Source organism: Panthera leo, chromosome B2 (assembly GCF_018350215.1).
Source record: "Panthera leo isolate Ple1 chromosome B2, P.leo_Ple1_pat1.1, whole genome shotgun sequence".
Lineage (NCBI taxonomy): Eukaryota > Metazoa > Chordata > Mammalia > Carnivora > Felidae > Panthera > Panthera leo.
This window is the reverse complement of record NC_056683.1, coordinates 100,182,979-100,209,533: the sequence shown is the minus strand read 5'-3', so window position 1 is coordinate 100,209,533 and position 26,555 is coordinate 100,182,979. Positions and strand designations below refer to the sequence as shown.

At 42.3% G+C, this 26,555-nt stretch overlaps 1 protein-coding gene across 9 annotated transcripts in view; it reads left to right on the top strand.

Annotated features, from left to right (window-relative positions):
• The first annotated feature begins 6,144 nt into the window (after positions 1-6,144).
• The window catches only part of FYN (FYN proto-oncogene, Src family tyrosine kinase), a 213,641-nt gene continuing 193,230 nt past the window's right edge, over positions 6,145-26,555 (top strand). For 6 of the 9 annotated variants that reach the window (XM_042939627.1, XM_042939626.1, XM_042939614.1 and 3 more), the window contains exon 1: positions 6,152-6,232. The gene's annotated coding sequence lies outside the window, so the exon portion shown is untranslated. Of the gene's footprint in view, positions 6,233-8,612; positions 8,713-26,555 lie in introns of all 9 variants that reach the window. The other 3 variants (XM_042939615.1, XM_042939619.1, XM_042939621.1) reach the window with 2 other exon arrangements.

The window sequence follows — 26,555 nt, the reverse complement described above, 5'->3', positions numbered from 1 at the left end:
GTAAGCCAGGTGTGCCAGGTACAGAGAGGTTAGCCTTGGGACCAGTTCCTGGTAGTGTCCTGCTCTTAGAATAAGTAAAGCTTTTTGAGAATCATTCTTACAAGTCCCAAGGAGGTCCACCAGAAACCAGTGGCAAGGCTCCTTCAAAAGGGAAGAAAATCAGCAGGGAAAATAAGAGGAAGATAAAAGGGAAAATTAAAGTAGCAAAGACAGGAAAAGGTTTAAGTTTTATTGTTTCTTCTGTTAAATAGTGAATAGATGCCCAATACAAAAAACTTCAGAAAATTTAAAAAAAAAAGATAAAAAACAAAGATGATCTATAATTTGATAACTTGGAGAAAATCACTGTTAAAATTTCTGGGTATGAACTTGCATACTTCTCTATGAAAATTTATATGTAGATAAATTTTAAAACAATGGAATATGTATGCATAAAAATATATAGACATTAATTTATTGTGAAAATCCTTTCACATAAATGGCTTGGGGCGCCTGGGTGACTCAGTCGGTTAAGTGTCCGACTTCGGCTCGGGTCATGATCTCGCAGTCCATGAGTTCGAGCCCCGCGTCGGGCTCTGTGCTGACAGCTCAGAGCCTGGAGCCTGCTTCGGATGTGTCTCCCTCTCTCTCTGACCCTCCCCCATTCATGCTCTGTCTCTGTCTCAAAAATAAATAAACATTTTTAAAAATTTTAAAAATAAATAAGTAAATAAATAAATGGCTTTATCATCATTTTCATGGCTGTGTAGTGTTCTATTATAGACATAGCTTGGTTAACACACCCAATCTCTTACCAGTGGATTTTTCTCAATTGTTCACTATTATAATGTTGTAATTACTCACATCATAGGTATACCCTTGTAAACTTCTTCCATTCTTTCCCAGAAGTAGCCTTGCTGACTGAAAGATACATACTTTTCAAAATACTTTTCATAAATTTATTAAATTAATTAATTTATTTATTTATTAAACTTTTCTTAAATTGTCATCCAGAGTGCTATGCCAGTTAACATTAGGATGTGGGTATCTACAGGTGTGCTATTTCGAAGGGGCACACGCACCCCAAAGTTTATAGCAGCGCTATCAACAATAGCTAAAGTATGGAAAGAGCCCAAATGTCCATCGACAGATGAATGGATAAAGAAGATGTGGTATATATATACAATGGATTATTACTTGGCAATCTAAAAGAATGAAATCTTGCCATTTGCAACAATGTGGATGGAACTGGAGGGTATTACACTAAGCGAAATTAATTAGAGAAAGACAAATACCATATATGACTTTACTCTTTTGTGAAATTTAAGATACAAAACAGATGAACATAAGGGAAGCGAAGCAAAAATAAAAACAGGAGAGGAACAAAACATAAGAGACTCTTAAATACAGAGAACAAACTGAGGGTTGCTGGAGGGGAGGTGGGTGGGGGGATGGGCTAAATGGGCAAGGGACATTAAGGAAGACACTTGCTGGGATAAACACTGAGTGTTATATGTAGGGGATGAATCACTGGGATCTACTCCTGAAATCATTATTGCACTATAGGCTAACTAACGGGGAGGTAAATTAAAACATTAAAAATTTTTTTAAAAAGGATGTGGGTGGGGGGTGGGGGAGAGGGGAAAGTGGGTGATGGGCATTGAGGAGGGCACTTGTTGGGATGAGCACTGGGTGTTATATGGAAACCAATTTGACAATAAATTATATTTAAAAAATAAAATACAATAAAAAATAAATAATAAAATAAAATAAAGGATGTGGGTATCCATTTCCTTAAAGCCTTTTATGTCTTTGGCCAACTGGGTAGTTGAAAAAACCATCTCTGCACTGCTTTGGTTTCAAGTGAAGTTGAATTTCTTTGCATGTTTACTGGCCATTTTGAGATGCATTTCCTTTGCCCATGTTTTTCAATCAGAGTGTTCATTTTATTTTCTTGTTGATTTGTGAGAACTCTATATTAAGCATTCTTACCCTTGTCATACATGTTGCTACTGAGTTAACATTTAAAAGAAGATGAAAACTAAAATGTAATGAGGCAAGAAAATATTTTGACCAATAAAATAAAAAATAAGGAAATGTTACTTTAAAAACGAGATAATAAGAAATTCTGTTGAGACAAAATAAACCCCAGATAGAAACAGGAAACTGTAAGGTAAAGAAATAGAAAATTAAATTTGGAAAAATAAAACATTATATATATAACATAAACTGCCATAATTTACATACATAATTTATATAACATAATATACTTAACATATAATATATATTATATTATATATAATATATAATATTATATAATAATAAATCATAATATATATGTAACAATATATAATATATATCATTTTTATATAATATAATAATATAACATAAATTGTCCAGAAGAAAATAAAAATAAATCAGGGGTGCAGAGAACAATAATGACTTATCCCAAGTAGAAAAAGGACAGTGTCATGGACCTTTCTTTAATCAAGGTGTTGGCAGAGACCTGCACAGATCAAAATGGGGAATGGTATCCAAATCCTTTACAGTACTCTTACACTTGTTCAGGCCATTAGCAAATCCTCCAGAGGAAGCCAAATCCATTTAAAGCGACTTTTAAGAAGGGCAACAGATAAAAAGGTAGGCAAGGAAAGAATTACAAAAACAGGATGGAGTCGTGATGGAAGCAGGTTAATCTGTCATTTTAATTGCATTGTCCCTTCTTTTTGTTCACTAATTAGATCAAGAAGCTATTAGAGTTACAGACGCTAAAAAGTGACTCTTTTTGAAGAAAGCTTAAACAAGAAGATGTTTTACCCCACCAACTCCAGGTTTCACGTAAGATAAATTGAATCCAACATGGGATACCAAAGGAGGTCCATGTCTTAAGAGTATTTTTTTCTGAGAGTACAGGACAGTTTATCTTTAAATAGGAGGAAGGTATGCGTAAACTTTTTGCGTGTCCGTTTAGTCTTCACAAAGCAGTATGAGATCAGTTTCACTATTTCCCACTTTATGTATGAGAATGCAAATTTCCACAAAGGCTAAGTGATTTGCCTCATTAAGTTGCTAACTGTGTAGGGGCACCTGGGTGGCTCAGTTGGTTAAGTGACTGACTTTGGCTCAGATCATGATCTCATAGTTTGTGGGTTGAAGCCCCACGTTGGGTTCTGTGCTGACAGCTTGGAGCCTGGAGCCTGCTTCAGATTCTGTGTCTCCCTCTCTCTCTGCTCCTCCCCTGCTCGTGCTCTGTCTCTGTCTCTCTCTCTCTCAAAAATAAAAATAAAACATAAAAGATTTTTAAAAAAAAGGTGCTAACAGTGTGTGCTATGGAGCTGGAATCAAAAACTCTAGGCCACTGCTATCCAATAGAAATATAATATGAGCCATATATGCTATTTAAAATTCTCTAGTAGCTACATGTAAAAATGAAAATAAATAGGGGCACCTGGGTGACTTAGTCAGTTGAGCATCTGACTCCTGATTTTGGCTCACGACACAATCTCATGGTTAGAGCCCACATTGGGCTCTGCACTAGCAGTGTGAGCCTGCCTGGGATCAGCTCTCTCTCCCTCTCTCTGCCCCTCCTCCTCTCACACTCTCTTAAAATAAATGGCAAACTTTAACAAAAATTACTAAATAAATAAATAGGTGAAATAAAATGTAATAACATTTTATTTTTTACATTTCTTTTTTTCATGCTAAATATTTGAAATCCAATATGTCTTTTACATTTACAGCATGCATACCTTAATTTGCACTAGCCACATTTCAAGTACTCAAGTACATTTCAAGTACTTAACAGCCATGTGTGGCTAGCGGCTGCCATGTTGGACAGCCTGGTCCTAGACCAGTGGTTCTCAAGATGTGATACCCAGATCAGCAGCAGCAGCATCACCAGGAAACTGTTAGAAGTACAGATTCTCGACCCCTGTTCCAAACCTACTGAATCAGCCCTCTGGCAGTGGGGAACACCAATTCACATTTTAACAAGTCCCTTCCGATAATTCTGATATATGCTATGGTTTGAGAACCATTGCTCTAGACGATTGCCTCTCCAACCCACTTCAAATCTAGGACAGCCATGGCAGGCTAGTACTAAGGAAGCGAAGCCCCTTCTCTTAAGATCAACAATTCTTAGCTAGATGAAGTTGGTATTCTTGTGTGTGGAAATCCTCTGGTCCTTGTTGTAGTTCCATTTCTTGGGACTTTGGAATGAATTGCCAAACATATAATTTAAAACATGGTTTCATTTATCATTTTGTTTAAAGGAGGAAAAAACACCCGACACTAACCGCCCTATACTATTACCTTGAGTTTAGTTATTAAGTTCTCTTGTCCTCGGTTTCCTCATCCATAAAATGAGAATCCTTTAATAAATGTTGGCAATTTTTTTTAAACACATTTATTTTAGTATTCTCTACACCCAACGTTGGGCTCGAACTTACAACACTGGGATCAAGAGTTGCATGCTCTTCCCACTGAGTCACCCAGGCGCCCCAGGAAACTTTTTTCAAAGTACTGTGTACAAAAAAAAAAAGTCAGCAAAAGTGGCTGATATTTTTAAACTATGGTTAAAAAAAACTAGTGGGCAGGAAGGTAATATAGATTTTGAGCATAGAAGCAGAAGCTAATTCACTTCTGTATCTCAGAACATTAGATTTGCTGAGGGGGGAGGGGAGGGTTCTTGCCAAAATTACTGAGGAGAATGAATCTGAGCATGCCTTAAAGGAGAACTTTCAGTAAACAGGAATTACCTATAAAGAAAATCAGGAAGCCAAAGTGTTTCTTTTTATGAAGTTACATCCTGCCATAGAAAAGCTGGGTAGGAAATAAAGACTGATGCGCTCCCAACTGTATACTAAACCGGTTATTATTTCATTAAGGAAAATCTGAGCAAAAGCTCAGATTCAGTGAAGGAAAAAAAAACATGAGAAGCTTACATGTCATGAGAAACCAAAGACAACCAATGGCTACAATTAAACATGAGTTGGGGAAAAACTATACAAACAAATCTCTACTCTGATTTCAGATTCCTTAGTCCACACTTGCCCTCTCCACCCCTCCCCCTATTTTAGTAATACTTCCTCCAGACTTTTGCTTGAAAATGTGTGTCCACGAAAATAGGAGACTAATAGAGTAATCTCAATTTCCTCCTTCTCCCCCCTTCTCTTTCTCTTTATTATTAGTAATACTTTTTAATTGTGCGTTTCCAGGGTTCTCTTGGTTTTTCCAGGTTTCTGTGATGGTTTTTCCGGGCTGCTCGGAACTCTTAAGTTCGATTAGAGAAAACGTTTTCACCACCTAACACTTTCCCAATTTATCCTCCCACCTTCAAATGAGAAGACACAAGAAAAGGCAAGATAGCCCTTTTTGGAGGCAGGTTCCCATGGTTTGGGGGGAATGGCAGATGCCTTTCTGCAGTGGCAGCCGCAACCTTCCGCAAAGCAGAAACTGCAGCTCACACTCTCCCCTACTTCCCCCGCCCAAACCCACTACCTCGCAAGTCCACACAATCCTTAAAAGCACACACACAAACTCCTCCAACCTCGCATCCCCTCTTACACCCCACACCGCACGCACGCCAGGATGCCTGCTGCCACAGTAACGCTCAACCCACCCGGTGGCCCCACCCCTTTCGGCCCCGCCCCCGCCCCAGACACCAATGGTCGCCGCCCGCAGCTCCCGAAGGGTGCGTTGATAGGGCAGCGGGGCCTGCCACTCTCAGCGTGCGTCCCGCCCCCTCCTCACCCGGGGCTGGGGCTGGAGGGGCCGGAGCATCAGCGTGAGTAGCTGCGAGCAGCCGCGGTGGCGGCGGCGCGTTGTTGCAGTTGCGCCATCTGTCAGGAGCGGAGCCGGCGGGGAGGGGGCTGCCGCGGGAGAGGAGGAGGGGTCGTCGTGACCAAAGGCCGCCGAGACCCGCCCGCCGGCCGGCCGCGAAAGCAGAAGCAGGCTGCCCTCGGAGCCGCGCGTCCTCCAACGTCCGGGCGCGCGGCGCTTCAGCCAGCGCACCGAGAGCTCTCTGGGCACACACAAAGCCGCCGCCCGCGCCGCACCGCCCGGCGGCCGCCGTCCGCGCCTGGGAGGGATCCGGCCGCCGGGCCGGGGACACCCGGCGCCGCCCCCTCGGCGCTCTCGGAAGGCCCACCGGCTCCCGGGCCCGCCGAGGAACCCCCGGAACCGCCTCGGCCGCGCGGGAGGAGGGCGGGGAGAAGACCATGTGAATGGGCTCCGGAGCCTGAGCGCCGCGCAGGTAAGCGGCCGGGGATGCGCCCTGGGAGGCGGTGGGGATGCTGCGGAGACGCGGGCCACCGACGCCCCCGCGCTGCGCCGCCCCCGCCGCGGGGCCCCGCGCTGCAGTCTCCCGGCCGTCGCCGCTGCTGCCTCCGGGGCGCCCCGCGGGGCTGCCGGGGAGTTGGCCCCGCTCGGAGTCTTCTCGCGGCCGCACGGGAGGACACCTCTGCGGGGTGCGGCCCTGAGGTAGCGCAGGGATGGGGGGCCCGTTTCCTCGCCTGCGAGCGGGCGCAGGGTGAGAATAGGAATTGTCAGGGGGGCGAGGCTGGCCCAGACTCCACCCTCGCCCTCCTTTCGGGGGCCCCCCGCGGGGACTCGGTCTGTGTGTGTTGTTTTAATGTCAGGGATGATGTAATCACTTAATAATTGATGCCCCGTGCTGCTTCCCTCCCCACCCCACCCCACCCCTGCCCCACTCCTCCACCTCTCGGCCTCCTTCTGCGGTCGTCGCTTTCCTCAGCTCATCCTCCTGCCTATTTCTGGCACCTCCCTAGCACTTCCCCCATCCTCCCCTTCACTCTTCCTGTGCCACCACCCGCCCAACCTTCCCCTGTCCCCCTTGCTGGAGCCTTCGCTCTTCTTCCTCTGCCTCCCCACCCCTTCTGCTCCCTCAACCTCCTTTCTCTTCCCTGCCCGCTGAATTTCCTCTCTACTTCCCCAGATCGATGACTGTTTTTTGTTTGGTCGCCTCCCCTCTCTTATCTCTGCGGCCACAGGCGGAGGGGACTGGGCCAGAAAGAGGCCACCGAGGTTGGGCCCAGGCGGAGATTTGCTGGGACTCAGTGAGAAGCGGGATAATAAAATCACCCTTCTTGCCCCTCCTCCCCTTAATAAATCACACAGACTCGTCGGGTGTGTGTGTGTGTGTGTGTGTGTGTGTGTGTGACACAAAGAGCCCTTTCAGTGTACAGAGAGGAGACGCACAAAGTACCCAAGGATGGGCACGATGATTCTTCTTTCTCTTCACTGGGGCTTCCCTTTCTCTCAGATAAAGCAGTTGATTTTCTCTCTGAGAGTCTTTCCTGCCACATTTACCAAAACATAAAAGGCCCCAGATGCTGCAGGGTGGCAGGTGCTGTCATTTTGCTGTATTCATGGACCCAGTAGCGTTGACTGGCAGCTGCAGTACTTCTTAGATTTAAGGGGGAAATGATCCCAGCAGTCCCAAGAGTTGCTTTCTTATCAAGATAGCCTTCCTCCACCTTGTTTTAACCTCCTCTCCTCTGAGGATAGGTACTAAAAAGCTGGGGTAGGATAAGTCGGTGTGGGAGCAGAAGAATTGGGCTTCTGAGTCAGATAATTAAATTAGTATTTGATACGAGTGAGGCAGCTAGATTTGCTTCTTCCCTCAAGTCTAAGAAGTGCTGAAGTCTTGAAATGTTGTCTGCCCATTGGTGTTGTTTTACCCTTATATTTAAACAAGTTTCCGGGGGCATCAAAAACACAGCATTCAAATTGGTATTTGGAAGGCCGTGGGAGACTGTCTCTTCCCTGCTTCAGGGGAGTCTTCAGACACCCACATCCTTCCTCTCACCACCCCAAGCGACTGCAATACTTTCCACCCTTTGTGCTCTTTCTCCTGAGTCCTGGCCCCATGGGTACTGTGCTTTCAGATGAAGGGACTCACAGACTTTTGGAGGAAGTGGTTTGTTAACTATCTAACGTTTGGGGGTAGGAGGGCACTTAACTATGAGCCAAGGATGTAGAGAATCTTTTGATTGAACTTTGAACCATCTGTTTGGTGTTCCTCTCAAGGAGGAAATGTTAATGTAAATCTAGAGGCTTGATGTTCCATTTTGTAAGCCAGTGGCTATTACATGCTTAATTGATAATATGAAAACTTAGGTTGAACCCATTGATTCCTAAGAGCATGGCTCCTTGACTCTTGTCTTAAGTTTGTTTTTCAAGAATTTTATTAGAAAAGAGTCATTTTTCAAGAATTTTATTAGCAAAGAGTCATGATTCATTAAACATTTACTTCTGTACTTTCTACAGACATTCATCATGGAACTTTTTATATTTAAAAAAAGCAATAGGGTTAATGGGTATGCTGTAAAAACAAAGGGTTGTTTGTTTGATGCCAGACCCAGGAAGGAAAGTCCGTGCACAATAAGCTCACACTGTGTTGACCGAGCTAAAGAGACTTAATGATAAGGTTGAATGTGAACAAATGCACACTCTGCTTTCTGTACTTTATGCTTTGTCCTGGGTCTGGACTCTCCAATCCCATCAGATCTGCTTGCATTCTGTTTAACCTTTAGGGCTCAGCTCAAAAGTCTTTGATGTTTTCTTTATCCTCCCCACCAAACAAATCACCACGCCTCCAATTTTGTTTTCAGACCTCAGCAGCAGGCATAACGTTTGGCCTGTCTCTGTTTCCATCATTAATTGGTCAGCACATTGAGAGAAGGAACCTGGTCTTATCCTGTTTCAGTAAACGTGAGTTAGGTCTTTGGTATGTGCCAGGCACTTGGATTTATTAAACTAACGTTAGCAGCTGTAACAAATAGGCCTGCAGAAACGTAATGGCTCAAAGGCAATAGACATTTATTATTCCTCATGCAGTAGTCCACTTTTTAAATGCCTTGGCCTGGAAATGACACCTATCACTTCCACTGACATTCTGTACACAAGGGCTGGTTAGGTGGCCACATTTAACTGCAGGGGAGCCTGGGAAATGTAGGTTAGCCATGTGACTAAGAAAAAAGAAGAAATGTATTTTGGGCCAGCAGCCTTGCCATATGTTGCCATTCAACAAGGCACAGTCATTGCCCTCAAGGAGTTTGTAGGCTGATGAAAACTAAATTAATTGTATGGAAACCTGGAGCATAAACCCATCATTGCTTTTATTCTTTTGATTTCATAAGTTCAGATCTTTTTATTTTAAACATGTTTCAAAAAACTTTGCTTTTTGTTGGTTCAAGTAGTTCCCACTCAGTGATTACTTGTAATACAGTGATCTCATGCCTCCTGTGTTGACTTTGGTATGGTTCTTTTACTCTAGTAGAACCTTTCTTGGCCTAGATTTTTTTTGTTTGTTGATTTTATAGACTCCCAAAGTGGCTGGGAGGGTCCTTAGAAATCACAGTCCTACCTTCTTAACTGAAAGAGGAAATTAAGCAGAGTGCAGAGGAGAAACTTCTTGCCTGGGGCCATGCTAATGAGAAGGGAACCCTAGCCAGCCCAGCACTCAGTCCTGCCTGGGTCCCCTTCACCACACAGCTGTCCTGACTTGGTGATTGTGATATCTGCGTATTCCACGGAGACTAAGTTTCCAGACCTCCAGGAGCAGGGCAAACTGCTCGTGTTATAGTCTCTGTTCTCCACAGGCCTCCAAACTATTGGAGCAATGCTGTCCATACTATTCATCATAGTTAATAATGCATATATTTTTGCTACAAACGGTTCATTATATTCCTCTGTTCTGGAAACATTAGCCAAGTGTGTTCCTGTGTGCAAGGCACTAGGAGATAGGGTCATGAAAATGAATGCATCTGCTGTCCTTTTCTTCAGGGGCTCACAGTCTGCCAGGGGAGATAAAAGTAAATAAATAATAGCTAATTTTTATTGAGCATTTATTATCTGTCAAGCGCTGTTGAAGTTCTGGTCTTAGCAATAATGATCTGAAGTGGTTTCACTTCTCTCCCTTTTACAGGTGGGAAATTGAAGCAGGGGAGGTTAAGTAACTAACTGAAGATCATATAGTTATTAGGTGGTACAGTCACAGTTCAGGCCCAATTAGTTTGGTTTCAAATCCCTTGCTCTCAGCCACTAGGCAATATGCAAAATACTATATATGGATATAATAATATTAATTAAAATACGTTACATGCCATAAGAGGAATATAGCTAAATACTTTGGAAACTGATATTTCTAGTTGTTGTGAAACAACCTTATATTTAAATTTAAAAAGTTAAAAATGGGAAAGCAAAGCATGTTGATACTGGAAATACTTTTACTCTGTGTGATTTCTGTTTTAAGCTGTGTCCTTCTGTGGGCCACAGATAGGTGGGTAAATGTGAATGGTCATACATATTTCCTCATTCAGCAACATTCATTCATTGTATCTACCATTTGCCAGACACTGAGCTACGTGCTTCAGGGGCAGAGGTGTGATCCTGCTCTAAGGAACTTACCTGGACAAAGGAAGTCTCTGACCCCTGTGATTCTAGGGACCCTCACAAGAGGAAGAGAGCATGTAGAATGGAGCATGAACTACACAAAGAGGTGGAAAAGTGGGGCAGCCAGGCAGCAAAGGTTGGAGGAGGTGTCTTTGAGATGAAGAGTAGGAGTCAGCTAGTAGAGTGTTGTAGAAAGGCCATTGCCCCAGAAGGCAAATGCACTTTTAGGAAATTGGAAGTAGTTTTTGGAGGGGGACGGGGGGTATTGTAGAGAGACAGAGGAAGAAGATAGGCTAGAGAAAAATCTGAGTGTTCTTGTAAGTACAGTTGACCCTTGAACAACTTAGGTTTGCGCACGGTCCACTTATATGCAGATTTTTTTTTGATAAATATGGCATATAGTATTGGAAATGTATTTTCCTGGTGATTATCTTAGCATTTTTTTCTCCAGCTTACTTTATTGTCAGGAATATAGTATATAATACATATAGCATATAAAATATGTGTTAATCAACTGTTTATGTTAGCAGCAGTCTCAACAGTAGGCTTTTAATAGTTAAGTTTTGGGGGAGTAAAAAATTATACACAAATTTTCGACTGCATGGGGATTGGCACCCCTAACTCCTGCATTGTTCAAGGGCCAGAATGTCAGAATGCCATTTAACAGTTGTAAGTGGAGATGATGCTTTGATCTAATTTGTATTTTATAAAAGATTATCTGGCCACAGTGTAGGCTGTTGCAGAGGCAGTCAAGACCAATGCGGGGAAGGTAGTTATGGAAACTCAGATGAGCAATATATAAAAGTCTGAATGGAAGAAATGGAAGTGGAGATGGAACAACAATAACAACAACAAAAAAAAAACAGTAAGAGAGGGTAAGACAGTATATTGAGGGGCAGGGAAGAAGAGGGGTCCTGGGAAATTAGGTGGAGAGAAACATGCAGACAGGTAATACAATAAGAGAGGACAGGTATGTCAAATGATGACTTTATCATGGACACTTCGGACTTTCAGGTTGAGGTATGTCATAGGAGTGAAGAGTAAGACTTAAATATACGTCTATTAGCAGCAAATTAGAAACTACTTGAAATAATGGACATGGGCAGTATACTCAGGGACTTTGTAGACAGGGCTGGGGGAGAGCCCAGGAATGGGGGAGGTTAGAGGAGCCCTGAGTGGAAGAGGCAGCCCTGAATGGAAGAGCCATAGTGTTGAGCAGGCCCAGGGGAGAGAGGTTTCCTTGATCACCAGGAGGAGAGGGTTATGCCCCGGACATTAAGCAAAATTAAGAATGAAAAGTGCAGTTTGATTTAGCACCAAAGATCTCCGAATCCAGCCAGAGCAGCATCAGGAAGATAAGGGGTGGAGGTCTAAGACTCTGCTGCTCCCTAGACCAAGATAGAAACATGTATCAAAACTGGGGAACATAGGACCTTAAGGGACTAGAGACCACGTAGTCCAACACGTCTGTTTTACTTATGAGGAAAAATGAGGCCCAGAGAGGCTAGATGACTTGTCCAAGGTGGCAGAGTCACCACTTAAGGTCCACTGTCAAGCCATTCAGTCCAGGTGAAGGATGTGGTCAAGAGCATGGACTCAGGTGTGGGCCGGGTTCAGCCCCTTCCAGCTGTGTGAATGGGGCCAAGCTACCTAAACTCTGTGCCTCCCTTTTTTCACCTTTAACCTGGAGATAATAGTTCTTACCTCAAAGCTTTGCTGTGAGGAGTCAGTGAGTTAATAAACGTAAAACCCCACATATGGGAAAAGTGATGAGTTTGCTGCTGTTGTTAAAATGTATGCGTGTGTGTGTGTACACACATACATGTAACAGATATACATACAATACATATATCCCTTAGGGAAGGAAAGGTGAAGATGTACTGTCTGTATAGAAGGAAATTTTGAATATTTTAGGCAGAGATTTGGGTGATGGATTGTCAGGTCTGGATCAAGAATTACTGGAAAGCTTGGAAAGTTTATATAGTATGATTGAAAACAGCATACTTAGCAAGTCTTTGTTAGAAATGCAGAGCCTTTTTTATTCTTGAGAGTAAAAAAAAACAAAAGCACTTTGAAGTTAGCCCTATCAAAGACTTTCTTGGTTTTAGTCAGACCAGAATTTTAACCTATTAATAATGTAAATCCCTTGAGTTTGACTTCAGAATGTCCCCATACCTCCTGAAGACAGAACAAACTAGAGAGTAGGGGGAGAAGACATGAGTTATGACTTTCATGCACTTGGTTCCTATGAATAAATGGTGATTTGGGTTAGAGAGAGAGTGCTCAGTGTTTCTAGTTGAGCAAATCTAATTTTTAGCCACTAAAACACATGAGTAGCCTAAACCGTATTACCTGGAGGGACTTGGGTGACATGCAGTACAGACAGCCTAGGAATAAGTGGCACTCTGGACTTGATTAGGACACAGTAATCCTAGAAGGATATAAATTGAACTGGATTTATCGTCTAATAAAAACGTGGGAAGGAAAGATAATGCTTACTGACTCATGAAACTTTAACAACGTTTGTAAGGCTCTGAGTTGTCGTAATGTTTGGATGAGAGCATTTCCCCATTCATCTCCGTGCTTCCAGGGTGACCCACGTGAGGCCTCACTCTGGATCGTAAGCCGACTTAGGTCCTTCCTGGGTATTTTTAGGAAGCAGAGGTCATCATATATTCAGCCCTTGTAGACCCCATGACCTCAACAGCACCCTGTTGGTTTGGGCAAATGTGTATTGAATGTCTATTAACTATAAATTTGGGGGAGAAAAAAAATACAGCATGAGAAAGTTTTAGCCCATTGTTTATTTCAATTCATAAGGCTTTTTCTGAGGACTGCTTACTTCTGGCCTTGTGATAATGTAAAAAACCATGTAGCACACCATAGCTACTCACCCCTCCTTAAATACACCATAAAAATAATAATACCTACCGCTTTTATTGCACCCCAGAGGCCTTGTTAAGTGCTTTACATACAGTAATTTACTTAATTATAACAACTCCATGAGGCGGGTGTTATTATCCCCATTGATCAAATGGGAAGACTGAGGCTCAGAAAGGTAAAGTAACTTGCCCATTGTCACACAGCTAATTACTAAAGAAGCCAAGTCTGTCTGGCTCCTAGGCTCATGCCTGCTTTTGCTCCAAAGCTGTGGTTCCTCTTTCCCTGCCTACTTTCAAATGACCTTGCCTTCGCTTTGCGGTTGTTTCTGTGCTAAGTGTTAGAGGATAAAAAGACACCTTTTCCCCCCAGTGGAAACCTCACTACTTCATTACTCCTCTCAAGACTCACCTTCTGGGAAGCCCCCTCTTTGGTCCTTTCTATGGGCCCCCATGGCACTTGATTTCTACCTCATCATCACCATCATCATAGTTGGACTTGTAAAGCAAGATGGAATCAGCTGGGTGGAAGAATGGGTGGATACTGGTCTTTTTCATTGACTTATGAGCTCTTTGGAAGTCAGGGACAATATCATATTCATGGTCAATTGGCCAACACAACACCCAGCACTATTCCATGGTATACTATCATTATTCCTACTTAACAGATGGGAAAACTGAGGTTTAGAGGTTAAGTGATTTAGTCAGGCTCACACAGCTAGTAAGCATTAGAGCTGGAATCTGAACCTGGACAGTCTGGTTCCAGAAATCTATGCTCCTAACACTAATTTCGTTCCATCTTTCAAATGAGATTGTAAGCCATGAGTATGGAGACAGTGGATATCATCTCCTAGCCCAGTACCTCACAGTCCATGCTCTGTAAACAGCAGCTCTCTTGTTCTTCCATCCACCCTGGCAGAACAACAAACAATATATTGAACTAGGTCTTAGCTCATAATAATAAGGAGAGAGTTTTAGGGTCATGGCTACATGAATATTCTCTGAGGATCTTACAGAGTGCATATCTCCTGGCCATCTTCTGAGTCAGTAGGTTTGGAGCTGTCAGGGTTGAGCACCGAACTCCCTTCTGGATATGAGAATGGCAGTAGGGATGGAACCGTCAAGGAGGCAGCTTCTGAAAGACAAGGAATGAAGCAAGCATAGTGAGTCTCATCCACATTGATGGGAGCAGGCCGTGAAGTGGTAGAAAATCATCAGTCAGCTCGAGTCAGCAGCCGCCCAGGGGAGGCTGGGGATCAGAAATCAATCACAGAAAGACCACTTACTTTGTATTTTTAAGATTTCTAAGTACCTGCTTCTTTTGAATGTGCTGGTGGGATTTTATCTGATGAATTTAAACACGTTCATTTTTCTCAGAGCTTCCGTCTTTGAGGTTCCCAAAAATAGTAGGCTTTTCATGGAGTTGTATAAGGATTCCATCTGCTTTATACTGAAAAGTAGGGCTTTAATGGAAAATTAAAAATGAGCCAGATCGCCTTTCCCACAACAAAGCCCAGGGCACTTTTCCCAATCCTTTCTTCTTTTAATCCCCAGCAAAAGTTACTGAATCTGTATTTCTGTGGGATCACCCCCACCCTCCAAATTAAATTCTACCCAAAAGCCAAATAAACACTAACAAGTTTCTTCATTTCCATATGTTGTCATATCTATTTAAAAGCAATAACGGTTTCAAATATTGTCACTTATAAAATTTGATTTTCATTTCAGTTTTCATTTTATTCCAGAATTGTGTGATCTGTGGCCTATAACTAGGCACATGCACACAAGGATACCTGAAAAGTGCTGATTTCTGTTCATGGTTTCTCTTATTTGCTCTCAAAGTTTGGAGGCTTTCGCCTTTCATTGTAGAGTTTACTGTCTAACCTACAAATATAGAGCACCTCATTGTTTCAGTTGTAGGAGCTGAGTTATCAACGAATGCTAACATTCTGTCATTCTCTATCTTTTATCATCTCCTTTTACTTGAAAATGCCAATTCTGTGGCTGTCCTTTATATATACTGTTGCCCAGTCTATATTCTCTTGATATGTTATGTCCTTCAGGCTCTCCTGTGGTTTGCAAATAATGATTGCAGTTGCTTCACTCCTATACCTTCTAAATTGAGTGAGGGGAGGTTGATCCATGTGAAATGGATGTACCAGCTGATGTAGATACTGGTTCTCTTGCCTTGTCCCTTTATGAACAACCCAGTGAATAGGAGAAAAGACCCAAATTCCTTAGGCTGGCATTCAACGCCTTCCATGTCCACATTCTTAGTCATACTTGGCTCACCTCATTTACCACTACACTAACACTTGATTAGCCAGATGTCAGTCTAGTATCTCATTAATATGAAAAATGGGTTTTGGCCTTTGTTTTCCCTTCTTGAAATCCCCTAACCCTTCTTTTTCCTCAGAATTCTACCCATTTTTCAATCCCAGCTTTAGAAGTTTCCCCTAATGTCCTCATCCTCTTACATTGAATACTTATGACCAGTTGTCTCCTAATAATGATGCCTTATGTTGTTAGTTAAATTCTCATAGGAGAGATCTAAGGTTCAGAGAGATTTTGTGACTTGCCCAAGGTCATATATCCAGTTACTAATTTAGTTTGGACTATAATCTAGGTCTCCAAGGAATCTGTGTGGGTCCTGTATTCTCAAGAAACTGTTGGCCCTTTGTGTGCAAAAATGTTGTTTGCTGGCCCCCCTATAGCAGGTAGCACGATGTCGTTCATAGTGTAGATATTCAGTGGATGTTTATTTGGAGCAGGGCCCCGGAGTATGTAGCTGGTCTCCTGGGCATCTGTGGGGCTTGGATGTTGAGCCTGTGTAGTTTTTGTAGTTTCTGATGGCACCAGGTTGACTCTCTACCAGCCTGCATGGTTTAGGGTCAATGATTGTCCCAGACTGGTTCAGGAACCACTGTTGTATTTTGAGGATGGTGTGTGTTTAAAGATCTTTCCCTCGTAATCTTGAGCTTTTGGTTAAACATTTAGAGTGGTCAGGGAAATAGTTACTTCTTTGTCCTCTGCCATCAGGTTTTCACCAATAAGATTTTCACTAAAAACCATAGGAAATTACCAGTGGTGCAGTGACATCCAAGACCAGGAGAAATGCAGAATGTTTCAACACTGGGAGGAAATTGGAAGAAAACAGTAGTGGATGGTGGAAGAGTGCAGAGTGGCCACCAGGGTTGACCTGGAAGTCTGAGAGGACTGGGGAAGCCGGTGCCCATCCATATCTGCACCTCTCCAAGTAGCATTTACCTGAGTCCCTCAGCCATGTGACACCCAGCCGTGACTGTGGAAGTGCCATCCTCTCCCTGTGTTAATTTGGTTCACTTGGTAGTATCAGCATCTGAAGAATCTCCCTGGCAGGGGAGGAAGGTTCTTTTCTAGACTTAAGGTCCTACAAAGTCATGACTTAACACTGTACCCCAACCAGAGCCTCTGTATCTCCATCAAAAGAATGACTGAAAATAAACCTTATGAAATGTTTTCCATGGTTAGGGGTCATTACTCGAGTCATTCCTGTAACAAGATGACAACAGCATAACAGTCAGTGTTTGTCAGCCACTCATTAAGAGTCTTCTCAGCTACCTGTGGAAAGTTCTCTGTGATTCCTCATGAATGCGTCGCCCTGCCTAGCCTTCACCTGGATGCCAGCTTTCATGTATCTAAGGGAGGGAGAATAAATAAGAACATTTTGTATGGATATAGTCCAACTGCTGCAGCCAGAAAGAGGGGAGGTACCTGGTGCTTCACTGTTGTTTGAAATGCCATTATGGTCTTTGGAAAGCGGTAGTGAACTTTTTTCCCTTCCTTAACCATACATGGTCCATGATTTGAGCACCTCCTCACCCCCAACCCCCCTCCCATTACCACAGCCACCTCCTTAAATGCAGGAGATCACATGCCAGTGTCCTAATACGCTCTCTCCTTGGCTGGCATGTAATGTCACCACCTCATGCATTTATCCAGTTTGTTCATGTTCAGTCATTTTGGTATATCTCCCTGTCAGAATTGTCCGTTTTCAGTAGCATGCTTCTAGAAGGCTGAAAGCACACCTCATTTCATTTGCATTGTGCTATGTAACACTACACTGAGCTGTGCATTTATTAAATGCTTGTTGATTATGATTCTGAGCTTCCAAGCTGGGAGGTCTTACAAGTGTTTTCAGTACTTCTGGAATGAGATGCATCTTGAATATATTTTCTTCTTGTAGGTAGTACATTAGGTCCTTTGCATTGGTAGGTCCTCAGAATCATGGTTCAGAACCCAGATTTTGGTTGCACAGTGTTTTAGGTTCCCCCTTATGTTCAACTTCCTTGGGTGAAAATGCCAGTGATGCCAACTTCTAATCCTGTTTTCAAATTAGGGGCAAGGCATAGGTAGATAATGTGCCATATCACATCCTTCTTTTCATATAGGTGTGGTTGTCCATATAATTCCCACCATCTTGTAGTCATTATTCAACAGATTGTTGATTTCAGACTGTTAAGAGTTGCAGGTAGTTCTCCAAGAGACTGAGATTTGCTCAGTGAAGGCCCGTGAGGTGTGGCTGGCAAGGACCTATGAGGACTCCAGAATAATGAGCTGAGCCAGATGCCTCTGTGAGTGCCAGTAGCTCCAGGGAAGTTCTGGTTAGTTTATGCCTGAATGTGATATAAGGAGGACTGGCACTTGGAAAACTGCAGACGTTCTTTGTACCTTGGCCCAAGTATGCCAAATGAGGAAGGGTGCAGTGTGTGAAGGTTTAAGAGCCCCCGATCTAGAGTTCCCAAGGCAAACTCCGCTTCCCAGATCTCCTGTCCCGAGCTGTGACAGAGGTCCTGTGTGTAGGGGTTGAAGTACCCTGGCCTCCATCCCCACAACAATGCTCTCATGCACTTGAGATCCAGAACTGCCAGTGTGGGAAGAGCCCTGCTCTATGCTGCCCACCAGGACACTCAGCTGGGCTTTAAGAACCTTCTAGATGAGCTAGAACATGCAGAAATGATCCACTAGTGAGGGTGATGTTGGTGAGATTGGAGGGAGGTGGGGATAACGGATGGAAGAGGATCAACAAAGAGTTGGCAGGGGCAAGATCATGATGGGTATAGGAGGAGCCCTTGTATTAGTCTTTTGTGGCTGCAACAAATTACCCCAAACTAGGTGGCCTAAAACAACAGAAAAATTTCTCTCACCGTTCTGGAGTCCAAAAGTCTTGAAATTAAGGTGTCACATCCCAGTGACACCTTGTTCTGGAGACTCTGTTCCATGCTTCTTTCCTAACTTTTGGTGGCTGCTGGCAGGCCTGGGCGTTCCTTGGCTTTTAGACCCATCACTATAGTTTCTGCCACCAATTCACATGAGATTTTCCTTTGAGCATCTTTACATGGCTTTCTCCTCTCTCATAAGGACGCTTGTCACTGGATTTAGGGCCTACCCTAATTCAAGATGATCTCATCTCAAGATCCTTAACTTCCTCTTTTTTATTTTTTTTTTAATGTTTGCTTGTTTAGAGAGAAAACGTGAGCAGGGGAAGGGCAAAGAGGGAAGCAGAATCCCAAGCAGGATACACGCTGTCAGCACAAAGCCCAACATGGGGTTCAATCTCACCAACCATGATATCATGACCTGTGCCAAAATCAAGAGTCGGTCGCTTAACCAACTGAGCCACCCCATCAAGATCCCCCCCATCAAGATCTGAGGCACCCCATCAAGATCCTTAATTTATTAATTATATCTGCAGAGATCCTTTTCCCCATGAGGGGATTTCGGATGGGCATATTTTATAATGGGAAGGGGGCTGCCATTCAACTCACTATAGCTCTCAATGGGATAAAAATTAGCAGTAACTTGAAGTGAGAAAGAACACATGAGAAGGGTATTTGCAAGTCTGAATTCCCACGAAGGGGCAGGCACAGTATTTTACACGTGTGATTTTTAACTATCACTGAGGCAGATGAAGATACTGACATTTAAAAAAAATTTTTTTTAATGTTTATTTATTTTTAAGAGAAAGCACGTGTGCAAGTATGGGAGGGGTAGGAGAGAGAGACAGAGAGAGAGAGAGGGAGGGAGACGCAGAATCCGAAACAGGCTCTAGGCTTTGAGCTGTCAACACAGAGCCCAACGCAGGGCTCAGACTCACAAACTGTGAGATCATGACCTGAGCCCAAGTTGGACGCTAAAGCAACTGAGTCACCCAGGCGCCCCTGACATTTTTATGTGAAAAGAAAGAAGTTCAAAGGGTGGATGTCCTGAAGCTTTTCAGTAAAATTGGAGGCTGAGCCATTATCCAAGGTTGGAAGGTTCAAAGATAGGAGGACAGCTCAGAGAATCTAGAAGAAGTCCAAACAGCCACAAAAATATAGAGTAATATTTTAATAGATGGATAGAAATTATTACAGAGAGGAGTGACTGGCTGGCTCAGTCAGTGGAGCATGTGACTCCTGTTCTCAGGGTTGTGGGTTTGAGCCCCACATTGGGTGTAGAGATTACTTAAAAATAAAATCTTTAAAAAAAAACCAAAAATGTATTACAGAGAAATAGTGAGGCCCCATTGGAATTTGTAGGTACTTTTTAATGGCTCGCTTTAGCCCAGTTTTGTGATTTGGCCTTGTAGTAGTACTTGTTACTTTGGAATGGAAAATCTGACCGTTTGGTGACCTAGAGTTGAGAATTGATTTGAACCATCAAGTGAGGAGGATATTCTTAGAGACTAAGGAAAATATTGGTTGAATCAGCTGCAAGTAGGATTTAGGCTGGCTAGGGGAGCAAGCTGGAACTGGGATGGTAGATGCAGTAAGGAAGGATCTGCAGTCTTACAGATATGATGCGTGAACACAGCAGGTATGGAAGAGGGGAAACAAAGGCAGGAAGCCCTCAGAAGAGGAAACCTAGGGGAGTGTAGAGTTCTAAAATGATGCTGAATAAGGGTGGCTCCTTGTTGAATGTATAGCTGCTCAACTGTAGATTAATGATTAAGGACATTAGGTATAAATACTTCAAGAAACTGAAATCCATAGGCCTCTTTTGCTCTTGGTTCAAATATGTGTACAGTTGACCCTTGAACAGCACAGAAGTTAGGGGTGCTGACTCCTTGGGCAGTCGAAAATCCATGTATAACTTTTGAATTACCAAAAACTTGAATGTTAATTGCCATCTGTTGACTGGAAGCCTTATTGATCATCAAAAGCCGATTAACATATTTTGTATATGTATTATATACCATACTCTTACAGTAAAGTAAGAAAATATTAAAACCAACCATAAGAAAAAATACATTTACAGTACTGTACAGTATCCAGAAAAATCCAGGTGTAAGTAGACCTGTGCAGTTCAAACCTATGTTGTTCAAGGGTTGACTGTAAATGATATCTTCTAGAAGAATGACATGTCAGTATGTTGCACTTTTAAAAAAATCCTGGATAATGGAGTGCCTGGTTGGCTCAGTCAGCAGAGCATGCTACTCTTGACCTCAGGGTCATCAGTTTAAGCCGCATGTTGGGTGTAGTCTTTACTTCAAAAAAATTTTTTTTAATTAAAATTTAAAAATCCTGGGTGAATGTTCTGGGATCTCTGAAACCTTACATTATGACCTTGTTTAGTGGGGGATAATCTTAAACTAGTATTCAATTTACTTTACTTTCCTTCTAATTCTTGTTTCCCTGGGAATCACCCCCATTGAGGCAAAGGATTCCATTACTTCAGGGGGAGGACAGAATATGGTCTAGGACAAAGAAGACGTTGTTCAGCTTTTGACTTTCAAAACAAGCCCTTGAAGCATGTTTCAGAGACCAGAATTAGCCCAGGCCTTCACTCAAAAGAGGCAGGCTTTGTTAGAAGAAAAATGATTGTGGATTCCAAGGAGGCAGATCTCAGAAGGCCTGGTATATATTGTGTAGTAAGCCATGCAGGAAGGAGGAAATACCTTCCTGGGATGGAGCATAGAGTTTGTAGAGATTAGGAGGAGACTAGAGCTAAATGAATGGGTGGCTGAGATCCCCCACTTCAGGAGAGTGGAGGAGAATCTGCTTGCAGACAGCACCCATACCTTGCATTTGGTCTGGAACCCTGGAAGGAAACTACCTGTAGTGTACTCCTCAGGGGGGCGTGTTTAGGCAGAAATAAGCCCTCTCAATTCCCCAAAGCCTGCATGTGGCATAGGAGCGATCCCACGGGCCTGTAGGCCCCCTCAGGCACATGTGGAGGTGCAGAGGGAGCTGGGAGGCAGAATGAAGGCAGCACAGAGTGAACTGTGCAGTCTCACTCCTGGAGACTGGTTGGGTTCAATCTACCAGTCACATCAGCAGAATCAGGCCAACACCCAAAGACAAAGGGATGAAACATCCCAGGGACGCCAGTGAGGGCATGGAGGGCAGTGCCTAGACTAGGTCCTCTCCCCATCCTGCTAACCTGGGGTGGGGGCAGAAGGGCAAGGGAAAAGAACACAGCCCTGAGAGGCAGTTTGAGAGAAGTTTAATTTGACTAATTGCCCTGAAGCAACTAAGAATTTTAAATCTGAAGAGATTAAGTTATCTTGAAGTGTCGAGATTGTTTTTGTTACTATCATCAGAAATGCAGTGGTCTTGATCAATTTGAATTAAACACTGGAGAAATGAAGTAACATTTTTAAAAAGTATTTATTCATTGGGGTGCCTGGGTGGCTCAGTTGAGCGCCTGACTTCGGCTCAGGTCATGATCTCCCAGTTGGTGGGTTCAAGCCCCGCGTCAGGCTCTGTGCTGACAGCTCAGAGCCTGGAGCCTGTTTCGGATTCTGTGTCTGCCCCTCCCATGCTCATGCTCTGTCTCTTGATAATAAATAAATGTTAAAAAATTTTTAAATAAAAAAAAAAGTATTTATTTAGGAAGCTCTAAGCCCAACATGGGGTGGGAACTCATGACCCTGAGATCAAGAGTTGCATGCTCCAGTGACTGAGCCAGCCAGGTGTTCTTAAGTAACATTTTTTGTGTGTGTACAGCTGAGTAATAGGTGTAAATTTCACTCCTGTCACATTGCATCTGAGCTGTATTTTATCTTGATGATGATGATGATGGTAACAATGATGGCAGCATATTCACTGGCTTGTATTCTTAGAGTATGCTTTTTCTTTTGAGTAAATCATGTCTTCGCATACGTGTATCAGGTTCACTTTGGGCAAGAAGTGGGAAGATCTGCCCTCTCAAGGAGCAGGCTTGTCTACCAGATATTCCCAAACGTAGTGGGGATTTGGGCTTCCTGTTTTTAGCTTGTGGCAGTTCTTCTGAGTGCCCTGGAAGGGAGGACTTCAGTTGCCAGGGAGACTCATTTCAGTGGAAATTATTAGAATTTCAGGACTTTCTTTAATCAATTTACTGTGATACTGGAGACTAGAAGAGAAGATTTACTGGGTGTGATCCCTCAGTTCCATATTTTAAAGGAATCAGGGTGAATACTAGAGATTGTATTCAATCTCTGATTATCATGGGAGAAACTCTTCACTTTTATTCAGTCCTCATGTACTAAATAAAGCATGAGTATATAGAGGGATTCATTTTCGAGTATAACTCATAAGTAGTTACCAGAACACTAAATGGGGGGGGGGGGGGGGGCGGGCGCAGAAACCAGTTCGCTCTTTTTAATTATGTCTCATCCCAACTTGACATTCGTACAAGGATGATGCTACATTTAAGAAGATGTTTTAAAACCTGCTGTTTCTTGAAATGCCTAGTAATTTGAGAAGGGAAATCTTTAGTCTTGCTTTAAAAAGTGTGTATTTGGTGGTGTGTTGAGGATGCTGCTTATATACTTTTCTACTAGAAAATTATGGTGGCACTTTGAGCACATCTTCTCAAAATATACACGCATCTCATATTTTTCCTCATCTGTCAGTGGGAGCCAAGAGAACTCGAGATGTGGGATCATAACACTGTGGAAAGGAGTCACTAAAATAATCAATAGTATAGAATTTTTAAAGGTTGATTTATTAACTGGTACCATGTTTGGACCTTTGAAATGGTTCTATTCAAAATCGGAAAAATAAAATTTCTAAAACTTAAAAACATGTCCATGTACATTAGAAGAAAAAGACCTTTTTATACTGAGTAAGCATTAAAAAGAACATATGACCATAATTATTTGGGGTATACATTCACTCTAGTCAGTTTCTAGCTATATGTCTCTAATACCCATGTCACATATTTTTTTATGAAGAATGAACTATTTTAAATGTTCTCATAGACTTGCCTCTAGTCGTCTTCAAAGTTGTGTCTTATAGTCACTATGTGAAATTGTTACTGTCATCAGTTGGCATTCATGGTATACATCAAAATATTTTTTTCGCAGAGAAAATAGTTCTTTCTACCGATGCACATGAGCTCAGAGCAAATTCTGCTAAATGGAGGCTTTCCTCGGGCTAACTTTTTACGTGTTGAAATGTGTTAATATTTTAGCCCAAATATTTTCACAGGTCTTTTACCCTCAGGATTTTTATCGTTAATAAATATTTTTACAAAACTCATGAAAATAAATTCCTCTGTGGTCCTTTTGAATGTCTTGTCACATTTAGGTGACACAAATTGTAGATCTTCATAATTTCTCTCCATTCTGGTTCCTAATATAAATGTATCCAATTAAAACTAGGAGCACCATCAAAATATCACCTCAAGTCGAGATCCTTCAACACATCATAATACAATTTCAGAATTAAATCTTGGACACTGTGTTTAGTCCCTCCTTTGCTTTGTCGGGATAAATTTCAACATCTTCCTTTTTGCAAGCCTTGTTTTCAATGACTGCAATTGGCTAAAAGCTTTAAAGAACTGAAGTGTTTTGGCGCTTCATTCACTGCTTTAATGAAAGATTTCCAACTGTTTTGGAACAGAACGCACCCAAACTTTACAGGATTCATCTATCATACCATTATGCAACAACTAGGTTGATTTAGAGAATCGTTTCTCAAAGATTTTTTTCTTTTTTTTGGTTAAAGTTTATTTATTTTGAGAGAGAGAGAGAGAGAGCGAGCGAGCATGAGCAGGGGAGGAGCAGAGAGAAAAGGGAGAGAGAGAATCCCAAGCTCCAACTCACAAGGCTCAGGGGGCTCGAACTTACGAAATGTGAGATCATGACCTGAGCTAAAATCAAGAGTCAGACGCTTAACTGACTTAGCTACCCAGGAGCCCCTCAAACATTTTTTCTAAAACTTGGTTGCTGATGACAGGTGGCAAAGTAAAAGGCACATATTATTGTGCTGAAATGTTAATAATATTCACAAAACACTTTGTCACAAAAATTTGGTAGTTATGTTTTCCTATTATTTGTCAATTTCTACATCTATAGTTTTTTTTTTTTTTTTTGCATTTGGTAGGATATAGCCACTTATTTGAAAGCAGTTATGAGTTATGCATATGCATACGCAATTCCAAGTGACTTTCGGTTCCATAGGTTTCTTGATTTAGTAAGGGCAGTTGTTTTTTAGCATTATAAAATTTATATGTGTATTTCGCTGCAAAAACAAATAATTTCCTCTCTCATGTTAAGCTTTTTTTTTTTAAGTTTTATTTATTCATTTTTGAGAGAAAGAGCATGGGAGGCGCAGAGAGAGAGAGAATCCCAAGCAGTCTCTGCTGCCAGCAGAAAGCCCAGTGCAGGGCTTGAATCCATGAACCGTGAGACCATGGCCTGAGCTGAAATCAAGAGTCAGATGCTTAACCGACAGCCACCCAGGTGCCCCTCTCATGTTAAACTTTTTACAATTTACAGTGGCATTCACAGTAACAGGAGATGTTTCACCTGTGACAGAATGAACTTCCACAAGCTTTATTTGATCTCAGGAAAGAGATGGAAAAAAAAAAAAAAATCAAACCACTGTTGGAATTGATTTTTTCTACTTAAACCACTGGTTAATACTACCTAAAACTGGAATCATTTAACTGTTAAATTTCTTTTCTTTTGCTAATGAAGCCAGCACATTAAAAGCTATCACTTCGCTTTTCATATATGTACTTATTTACTCAGAAATAAGCAGAATCAACTTAGAATAGCAAGCATTTGATCTAAAAGAAAAGTCATACTTCCTAGAGTGCTATGTTAGTGAACCTTCTATAGCAGCATGTGTTAGATTGTCATCCTCGGACACAACCTTATTACAATAGTGATTAACATTTGAAGTAGTTGCTGATCTGTGCTTCTGTAGATTTGTGGCTGTGGTTTATGGAGTGAATGATACCACTATGGCTCCCATGGTGGATAATGAATATTAACCAGCAGTTTGTATGCGTTGACATTCCATCATCAGCTTTCTCGAAAAATAGAAATACAGTACTTAATTTTTCACTAAATTTGCCATTTTTTCCTTTTTGTTTCATTATCGCCAAAAGGCACATTACGAAGTGAATTAGAATAGCCATCGATAAATGACAAAAACACTGTAATGAAAGCATTTACACCATTCTTGAGAAGGACCATGTCCTGAATATATTTCATGTACACCTAACCTGTAATCTTCTGTTTCCCACTGACCCTTGTGATGGATGTCCTGTGCAACTCTAGCTGCAGCATGGCTCACAGCACAACTGATCACTGCATCCAGCGTCTGCCAGGGGCACTGCCCTCTGAGACTGGGAGGAGTTAGCTGCCCTGAGCTGCTCATGTCCAAGTGTTCTTTATTTTATTGGTGAGCATCCTGTCTATTTTCCTTGAGAGGGAGGTGTTTACTTAGGCCAAGATTGGAAAAGGACAGGAAAAGAGATGGATTGCCATTGGTCACCTTTCAGAAAATTCTCTTCACCTTGAGGTTATCTCACCCACTGGCAGGCAAGTCTATCTATGGCAGAAGCTGGAAATGCAAATCCAACCTTGGTACATTTTGATGCAACTAATAATAACACTTGGCTTAAAAATGAATCATTTACACAAATGTTTAATCTGACGAGTGCCCAGGACAGTAGATGTCATCTAGCATTTTCACAGAGGAGCCAAGGTGCAAAGTCACCCTAATTAGAGATCACATTTCTCCATCTGCTTTGTATTGCCCTCTTTCGTGGGGACGATTCTGATAACATTACTGCTCTGCGCTCCTCTACTGTTGACTTCCAATCCCACTTCCCACATAGCTGAGTGAGCTTTTAAAAATCTATGTGAGATCATGTTGCTGGGGAACACCACTCAATTATCTTCCTATTTGCAGTTAGAATAAAATCCGGCTCTTCACCAAGACCCAGGAGGCCTTTTATGCTCCCACCCTTGCCCAGTTGGCTCCACCAGATTTTCAGCTTCCAGGGGACCCATATCTTGCCTGTTTCCTTTGCCAACAT